Raw genomic sequence first — 8,779 nt, 5'->3', positions numbered from 1 at the left:
TAATATAGAAGTTTTGAAAATTAAGCATCAGCACTGAGGAATGGGAGGACAATAGACGGAGCGGAGCATCCCAGGAGACACGGAATAAATATTGAATCTTCGCCTTAATAAGGAACCGAGAGCTTCTTTCAACATTTTCTCCGCTTTTTGTGGACATTTTCCTTTTTGAGCCGTTTCCACGGGCTCTTCTTCCCGGTCTGCTCGTTATTTTCTCCCCGCAGTTTCGTCCCCACACACCGTTTATTTTTGCACAATTAGACGCGGATTTTTCGACGGAAATGTAAGTTTTGCTCTGAAATATTAAATTCGCTTTAATTTCGTTTGTTTCGAAGAATTCGGAGCGACGCGACTCAGATTCGGCGAATGTCTGACGGAAAAAAGACATTTTTCGATGCACGTTTGGGATCTTTGACGTGGATTTTCGTAATTTTCGTTTTTACTTGGTCCTTTTATATAATATTAATAATCCTGAGGCTTGGGGGGCAGATCTCAGAAGGGAACAAGCGCACATTTTTCCTTTATTCAGCACGTAACCAGCATTTTAGGAGAGAATCTAAATCTAATTAATCTAACAGAAAAAAGGAATATCGCGTGTTTTTGTGCAGGTCAGTCTGCGGATATTCTTCCGTTTGGACATTCTTAAAGCTATTGGTTAAAAACGCATTTTGATGGACATTATCTATGAATTTCGCGCTTTGTTTTATTTATTTTTTAATCTTTTTACAGTGCAGACGTGCTTTAGGCTGCTGCAGGTGTGTTTGCGGAAACCTTTTCCTTTCTTTTGCCATTGCAGCATCTGTGTGGCGTGTTGTTTTTATTGTTGTCATTGCTGATAATCCGCTGGTTATTCTCGTCATTACTCTGATAGCGCGGGCGGCCTGGTCAGCTGACCCTCTCTGCTGGTGCTGTAACTCACCTGGACACACACCCTCGGGCTGCTCGTCCCATGATCAGAACCGTTGCGGTGTGTTCGACAGAGATGATTGTCTACAGGTTTTCTCCTCCTTCATTTGGACCCCGGGATGTGTTTTAATGCATGAAACTTCTGACACGCAACAAAGCAGCGCGGAAGACCTTCACGGAGACATACCTCCAGCATCTAATGAATGAATGTACACGCCGACCTATGGCTGCCTTGGCCGTAGGTCACCCAGGAAGCAACAGGAATACAAAATATGGAGGCAGAATCCAATTAAGAGGCTGGTGGTCATAGAGGAGGGGAGGAGAGAGAGGGAGCGGCGGCTCGAAGCCAGCAGCCCTAATCAGTCTTGTTTTGGATGTGTTGGTTCTACTCAGCTGTAACTGTAACCAAAGCGACTCTGATGTTATTAAAGTGCAGACTGTGACGTGCTGACGCGGGACGCCGGATTGACTCCGCGCTTTAATTAAGCAACTATTTCCCCTCCCATCTGTTATGCGTCTCCCCGTCCTAATCTGTTGTGTACGAACATTATTTAAAACTCGCAGACAGCGCTGACTTATTATAATGTAATCAGACACCAGTCGGGCCAGCACTCTGCGCGAGGCGCGTCCTCGTCAGGCCAACGGGCGGAAACGCCTCAGCGACCGTTTCAAAAGTCACCAACGCCTTTGCTGTTTTCAATGAATCTTTACCGTTATTATTTGTTTTGATTGGTCCCCCCCAGATATTGATTGAGGTTTCACGCGCAACCTCAGCGCGAGGAGATACGGTGAAGGCCGCGTGCACGAACGCGCCAGGTGTAGAAGGAGGGGAACGTTCTGGCGTCAGATGTTCTAATCACCTTTACTCACCCAAAAATATGTGTTTAAAAGGTGCAGAATCCGAGATATTCCGGCGCAGGACTAAAACTCAGCGGGAAATCAGGCTCGGTCTCTTCGGGATCCAGTTGGGATCACGTGACCTGGATCTAGCTGGACTGGGTTCCAGAACACGATCCAGACTTGGCCGTCATTACATCTGCAAAACTGTCGGCTGAATTTAATTTTCGAATCTACTTTTCCTACAACGAGAAGTGAGGCACCTCCACATATCCCCGCCCGGAAGTGGATCTTCTCAGGGATCACCGTGAGTCACATGCAGATTATGTTCGCCAGGCAGTTGTTGGTGGAGGAGCGAGCCGCCACCGACGCCTGCCCGGGGCACCAGTTGCACGGTCCGAGGGTCTAACGCCGACGTGTAGCTCCCCTGTACCGGGGGCCGGGGGCCGGGCGCGCCGCACCAGATGCGCGCTGATCTCCGGACAGGAGCCGGTCCATCTGCCACCTGACGAGGCAGAGAAAGGCCCAGAACCAGCGCAATTCTTTCCAAAGGCAAAACCAAACCAAATCACCCCCCCATGAGGGTTCCGCATGAGCCACTCTTCCTCAGTAATAACAAGGAGTGACGAGATGTGGGACACGTCAACCTTCAAACAAATATGTAGCATTTCTAGTAAGACTTTGGATTAAAGGGCGAATGTGGCTCTTTTTTCGGTTCCCTTGATCCAGATTGGTTTATCAAGCCACAACTTCTTCATTATGGATAAATATGCCGACAGTCATTTAGCCTCGTGCCACCTGGAGTCTCATTATTGGCGTTTACGGCTTCTTTACTGTTCAGAAAATAAGGAGCATTAAATGTGTGTTTGGGTTCTGATTCACCAAGAAACGCTAAAAACATTCTTAATCTTGGATATATTATGCGAGGGGATGTTTTGGTGCTTTTTTTATTTTTTTAAATCCGAGGTTGGCGCACGTAAAGACCTCAGAGTGGCGCGTACATGTGCGCATGTGTTGGCCTTGTTTATGAATCTGTTGTGGTTTTTTAATCAGGTCCGGGTCAGACATGAGCGTCCGTTAACTCGGCCCTGCAGCGCGTTTCTGCACCTTTCGCAGCCAAAGCATCCCATAATGAAGGCAAACACACTCCGCGTGGAACAAACGGCCCAGGACGTGTTTGTCCTCCATCAGCAGCAAAAGCAATTAAAAAAACCACGTCTGACCTACATACACCATGCGTCTCGGAAGGAAGCACAGGTTAATATGCTAATATGGATCTGCTAATTGTGGGGATTTACTTGTCGGTTTGCGGAGGGGGAGGGGGGAGTTAGGGAGGGAGGGGGGGAGTTAGGGAGGGAGGGAGGGACAGAGAAGGGAGTTGGGGGGGGGGGGGGGGGCGTTGTTTAAGCCAGCAAGATTTGCTGCAAATTAATTTCTGCCCATGCAGAACGTGAGGTGAGCAGGAGACAGGTGGTCGCCGTTACATGGACAGTCAGGAAAAGTCCAGACTGGGAATGACAACAGTCCACAGTCTGGACCACTGACGCGCTCGTCTTTATTTTCATTTTTTAAGGATTACATCTAATATCAAAACACACCTACTTCTGTCAAGCGCATACATTATTAATTATTATCGCCCCGGGGTGAACCCCCGCCCCCAGCCACACACACACACACACACACACACACACACACACACACACACACACACACACACACACATACACACACAGACTCAGGAAGTTCGCCAAAGTCTCCGAAACAGCTGAAAGGTTCCAGGTTAGCTCGGAAAAGCTAAACTACGGTATCATCGCCTGTTTCATCCCGTCAATTAGTGCGTTTAATTGTTGCTCTTTGTTGCCGTAATTAGAAGCGGAGGCAGCGCGGGAGTCTCGTTCGGGGCAGACACGTGTCAGCTGCTGCGTAAACACGAAGAAAAGGCCAATCTGCCGCCAACGGACGGTCCCGCAACAGCACGTTGGACGCACATAATCCGTAACCGCAAAACGCTTCATGTGAGGGCGCCATTATTATTATTATTATTACTATTATTATTATTATTATGATTATTATTATTATTATTATTTCGGGTAACTTGGACACAAAGGGCAGGAACCGCGTTGGCAGTTAATTTTCTCTCCATTCAAGCGATCGATGAACGCGATGAACAGTATTTTAAACAGCAGATTACAGCATCGCTCACTATAACCGATGCTATAAAATTGATCAGTCCAACTTAAACTTGAGCAGCTGTTGGATCTGTGAAGCCGTGCGTGCGTGTATGTGCGTGCCCGCGCGCGTCGATCGATGGTCATTAACTTCTCTTTTCAGGAGTTTCTGAAGTGATCCCGAAGATCACACGAGAGCTAAAAGTCTTTTTTGTGCGTGTTGCGCGTGTGTGTGTGGGAGTTATTAATGAACAGATGGAGTTAAAGAGAAAAGCACTCTTGCAGGTTTCTAGATGTCCTCCTTCCTCTTTGTTATCTCCCCCTGTGTTCCAGGTAACTCCAGGGAACTCCAGGTAACTCCAGGGAACTCCAGGTAACTCCAGGGAACTCCAGGGAACTCCAGGTAACTCCAGGTAATGTTGGAGAAGAAGCTGCTGACCTCCGTGTGTGTGTTGGTAACACGGCTCCAGGCTCTGCTGCACGCCGCCATCTTTAACCGAGGTCAACTTTGCTCCTGAGCCACACGCAGGTGGTTACTTGGCTGGTTTAACCCACTCACCGGGTTAACCTTGTTTCTAATGTGCTTCCATTATCAGCATCGTCTCACACTGTCTCTAATAAATGTTCCTCTGTTCCCGCCTCCATTGGCCCTGTTGAAGAAACCTCAGCAAAATAATCTAAAAATAATTTTTTCAGGAGTTTTATTGTGTTAAATCGTTGAGTTTTTCTCTGTTTCTCTGACCACTAAGGGATCCTCTGATCACGCTGTCTCTGTTGTGATCCTTTGAGCCACGGCTGTAGAAGCTCATCTAACAGGCTCCCTCTGATCTGGTGTTTTCATTTAAAGAAGGGAAACTGACCATTTAGTTACTTTAAACTATCTTGTCCAGACAGATATCAAAGAAAAGTGTTAAATCCAGCGATTTCCTGATCTGCTCGATGTTTTTCTCTAAATAGGAGATTTTTTAATGACCTAACGGGGGTGTCAAGCACTAGTCAAGCTCTTAGCTGTATACATAAACATGTCTTGGAGGGTTAGACTTATATAAAATATATATTTTATATAATAAAATATAAGTTCTTTTCTGAACATTTGTTGTTTTAGTGAGTTTTTCCCGTTTCGTTGCTGTTCTCGTCCCGGCCAGCAGAGTGCGCCCCTTCGGCGATGCCGCCTGGGGGAGATTAACCTGTAGGCCTCTCAGAAAAGGCCAGAGAAAGCACGCGCGCGCATACACGCTCACACGCACGCAAACATTGTGAAGCAGGGCGACACAGCTTCAATGACTTTGATCGTGTAATTCCTGCGTAATCTCTGTAATCTTTTAAAGCAGAGCTGCTTGAATGCACGTTGTTTGTGTGTGTGTGTGTGTGTGTGTGTGTGTGTGTGTGTGAGTGTGTGTGTTTCCTATTTCCAGCTGATTCCAGGAGACTTCCTGCTCACCTGGAGGATGAAACCTGGTGAAGGGATTAAACTGTCGCACTGACATTCACTCGCATTTAAAACGGCCCAGAAGCAGAAACAACGGTTCCATTTCTATTTACTGCTGTATTTAATTTCATGTTCAGATGGAATAAACCTAAAATAAACACTGTTCATGACAATTAACGGGATGTTTGTCACCTCGTTCTTTAAATTAGGTTAAAAGTTTAATCTTCCCATCATTACCGTGGGAGCGACCCACAGAATCCATATTTACACAGTGTAAAAGCTGTTAGCGTTAGCATTAGCTCGCTCGACACGATGCACATCTGCTCTCTTCGCCGGTGCTGGTTTACACATAACGTTAATTTATTATTATTCCTGGCTGCGATCACATGACCTCACATCCCACTCTGTATACACACGTACTGTAAAAACTTTAGCCACAGCCTCCATTTATCCGTGTGTGTGTGTGTTTTTTTATATTTGAAAGAAGTGCAGGTCAACGTACCTCAAAATCCTCTTCAGTTATGTTAATCTGATCATTATCTGATATCTGGACTGATCAGATTATTAAATTAATCATGTAAACAGCACCAGGTCAGAAGCCTCTATGGATAATATCAGTAATCTGATTACAGAAATCGGATTAACACACGGAGAGTTCTCCAGTGTCCTCAAACCCCTTAATCTGATTTATTTTGCTCTTTTACGTCTGACGCACCGAAAAGATCGTAGAAAGTGGAAGTGATGCAGAAGAGAAATGACCACAAACGTCCGTGTCGTTCACCTCCCGCGTCACCACACACGTTCTCGGACAGAATTCTCACAACTGGCCCGGAATGTGGAAAAAGGGGTTTTCTGATTGTCGGAGTCGGATCGGATTATCCCGACCATCAGACTATGGAGTTATCGCCTGTCCTCGTGTTATTTCAGTAACATTTAGGGTCAAGATGATGGCGAACAGGCTGTTTCACTGCTCCTCCCTCCAGCTATCGACTACACTGTAAATAATAACAGTCCTGATCCAACTACCCAGGAGGGAGAGCTGATCAAAGCATCAAAGCTAATCAGAACAGCGAAGACCTGGATGCTCGTTGGCGGGTTCCAGACAGAATGTTGGTGATCTTTAAAACTGGTCGTCTGATGTAGCGCCGGTTTGATTTTACTCAAGCGTAATGATGTACAAAGTCAATATTTAGGACGGGATTAGACCTGTACGAACATGAAAGGACTTCCTGACGGAGCGGCGGCCGCCGCGCCGAGTCCCGCACGTGTCGGCCAGAGAGCGACGCTGCCGGAGCTGAAAGCCGACTTGGTCAATTATAACAGACTCCTCCAGCTTCTGAGCCTGGCGTCGCTGTAAAGCTGAGACGCTGTTTGTCTTCGAGAGAAATCCTGTTTACGTGCAACAGCAACGTGCACGTCAGCATCCCGCACACCTGAGATCACAGGCCTGCTGCTGTACGGCATGACAAACACCCACATTACACACCGGCACATCGCCACAACACACGGGCAACACACCACAACATGGATGTGAGTGCGTGTGTGTGTGTGTGTGTGTGTGTGTGTGTGTGTGTGTGTGTGTGTGTGTGTGTGGTTACTTGACTTCTGTATAATTACCAGGAAAGTCTCCTGATGTGGAACCTTTGCTGTTCCCACAATGAACCCATTTACTGCTGCAAACCATCAAACACCTGCCAAACACACACACACACACACACACACACACACACACACACACACACACACACACACACACACACACACGAGATATATTTCAAACGAATGCAGGGAAATAAACAGAGACGAGAGCACACAACCCTTCAACCCTCTGGGAATTTTACTATTCTGCACTTCTCTGCTTCTCTCTCTCCCTCTCTCTCCCTCTCTCTCCCTCTCTCTCTCCCTCTCTCTCTCCCTCTCTCTCTACCTCTCTCTCCCTCTCTCTCTTCATCTCTTCCTCTGCTCCTTTGTCTCCCTGATTATGCAGTCGATCCCAGGGTGTGCTACTCACTGAGATCATCCACCTGTCAATCTGCAGCACACACACTCTCACACACACACACACACACACACACACACACTCACTCACACACACTCACTCAGACACACACACACATCGCATCGCATCATTCCCTCAGTGACATTGATACAGGGAAAATATTAATGACTTCACTCACCTGCAACACGCAGTTGTGTCTTGCACTTCCAACACGAGGCCACGCAATTCATCAAGACGCAGTTCTGGAAACTTCCACTCAAAAAAAGGGAAAGTGGTGAAATAACGACCAACGTTCCCCCCCTTTTCCCCCGAAATACACATGCAGCGACGTGTCAAAACACATCACATCAAGTGGTACAAATGCAAGATGGCGTGGAACTTTTGCGCGGCTTCACCGCGCGTCAGTCTGACACACATGGTGCAACCTCAGACGCCGTCTCCAACGGTGGAGCGACCGCAGACCAACAGCCTTTGATTTCCTGCTGTGTAACCACGTGTAAATCGGGGGTGCTGCTCACGTTGGCATGTCGACTCACACCTAAGTCTTACGTACTTCCCTGCGCTCCTGAAGAGGATCCCACGGAATTTAGTCGTCCTCTGTGGTCGACTCATCCAGGCCGATTTAAGGTTGAGAAGAACGGAACTTATCTGCATGTTCTAATACGACATAACAGAAATGTTCCTGGAAAGGCCCAATTACAGCACATTACAGGGTTATCTTCATCACAAGAGAACCCCTCCCCCCCCCCACACACACACACACACACTTCTCAGATCCTCGTGCAGGTGTGTGTTTTAGACGCACGTTGCAGGAGTGTTGACATTTATTGGCGTTGCAGCTGTCAGCTCCCACCGATGGTGCAGCTGATCTTCACCGTGACGACATGTCATGAGATCAGGATGCTATTTTTAGGTTTCTTAGGCCCCCCCCCCCCCCGACACCGATCACGTTGGGTGCTTTTGTTCGTCGCTGCGTCGTTAACGAATCAAGGTTCGTTCTTGGATTTGACCTCAGCTGAGCGCGAAACCTTAAATCCGATGACGTCGGCCATTATTTGCGGGTTCGGCCGTCACTTTCTGGTGAAATGCAGACGACGTCACCGGCATTCCCATGTCAATCCCCGGAACGTTGTCTTTCCTCAAGGTCAACAGAGAGGCGGCCATGGTGAGGAAGAGGAGGAGGAGGAGGAAGGTGTCACGGCTGAGCACCAGGAAACAGTCGGAGCATGAAAAATGTCCTATAGATAGATGTTTTATTCACCCTGTCACTCAGCGATCCTGAGGCCTTAGCCCTATGTGCTCTGATGGTAGGGGTTACCATAGCAACGGAGCGGTCTCGTGGCCCCGGATGAGCGCGGACACGTACACGTCTGCTCCTCCTCTCTCCTCAAACCTCCCTCCATGCATACCTATTCCGAGCTACAGGTGTCCCCACAAGAATTA

The 8,779-nt window shown here is 47.7% G+C and overlaps 1 long non-coding RNA gene across 1 annotated transcript; it reads left to right on the top strand.

Moving 5' to 3' along the window:
* Positions 1–134: 134 nt before the first annotated feature.
* On the top strand, positions 135–5,514 carry LOC115253006 (uncharacterized). The gene is made up of 2 exons (XR_003891325.1): positions 135–280; positions 4,262–5,514. It is a non-coding gene; the product is annotated as an uncharacterized lncRNA (long non-coding RNA).
* Positions 5,515–8,779: the final 3,265 nt, after the last annotated feature.

Source organism: Takifugu rubripes, chromosome 16 (assembly GCF_901000725.2).
Source record: "Takifugu rubripes chromosome 16, fTakRub1.2, whole genome shotgun sequence".
Lineage (NCBI taxonomy): Eukaryota > Metazoa > Chordata > Actinopteri > Tetraodontiformes > Tetraodontidae > Takifugu > Takifugu rubripes.
This window is presented reverse-complemented; position numbering and strand designations above follow the sequence as displayed.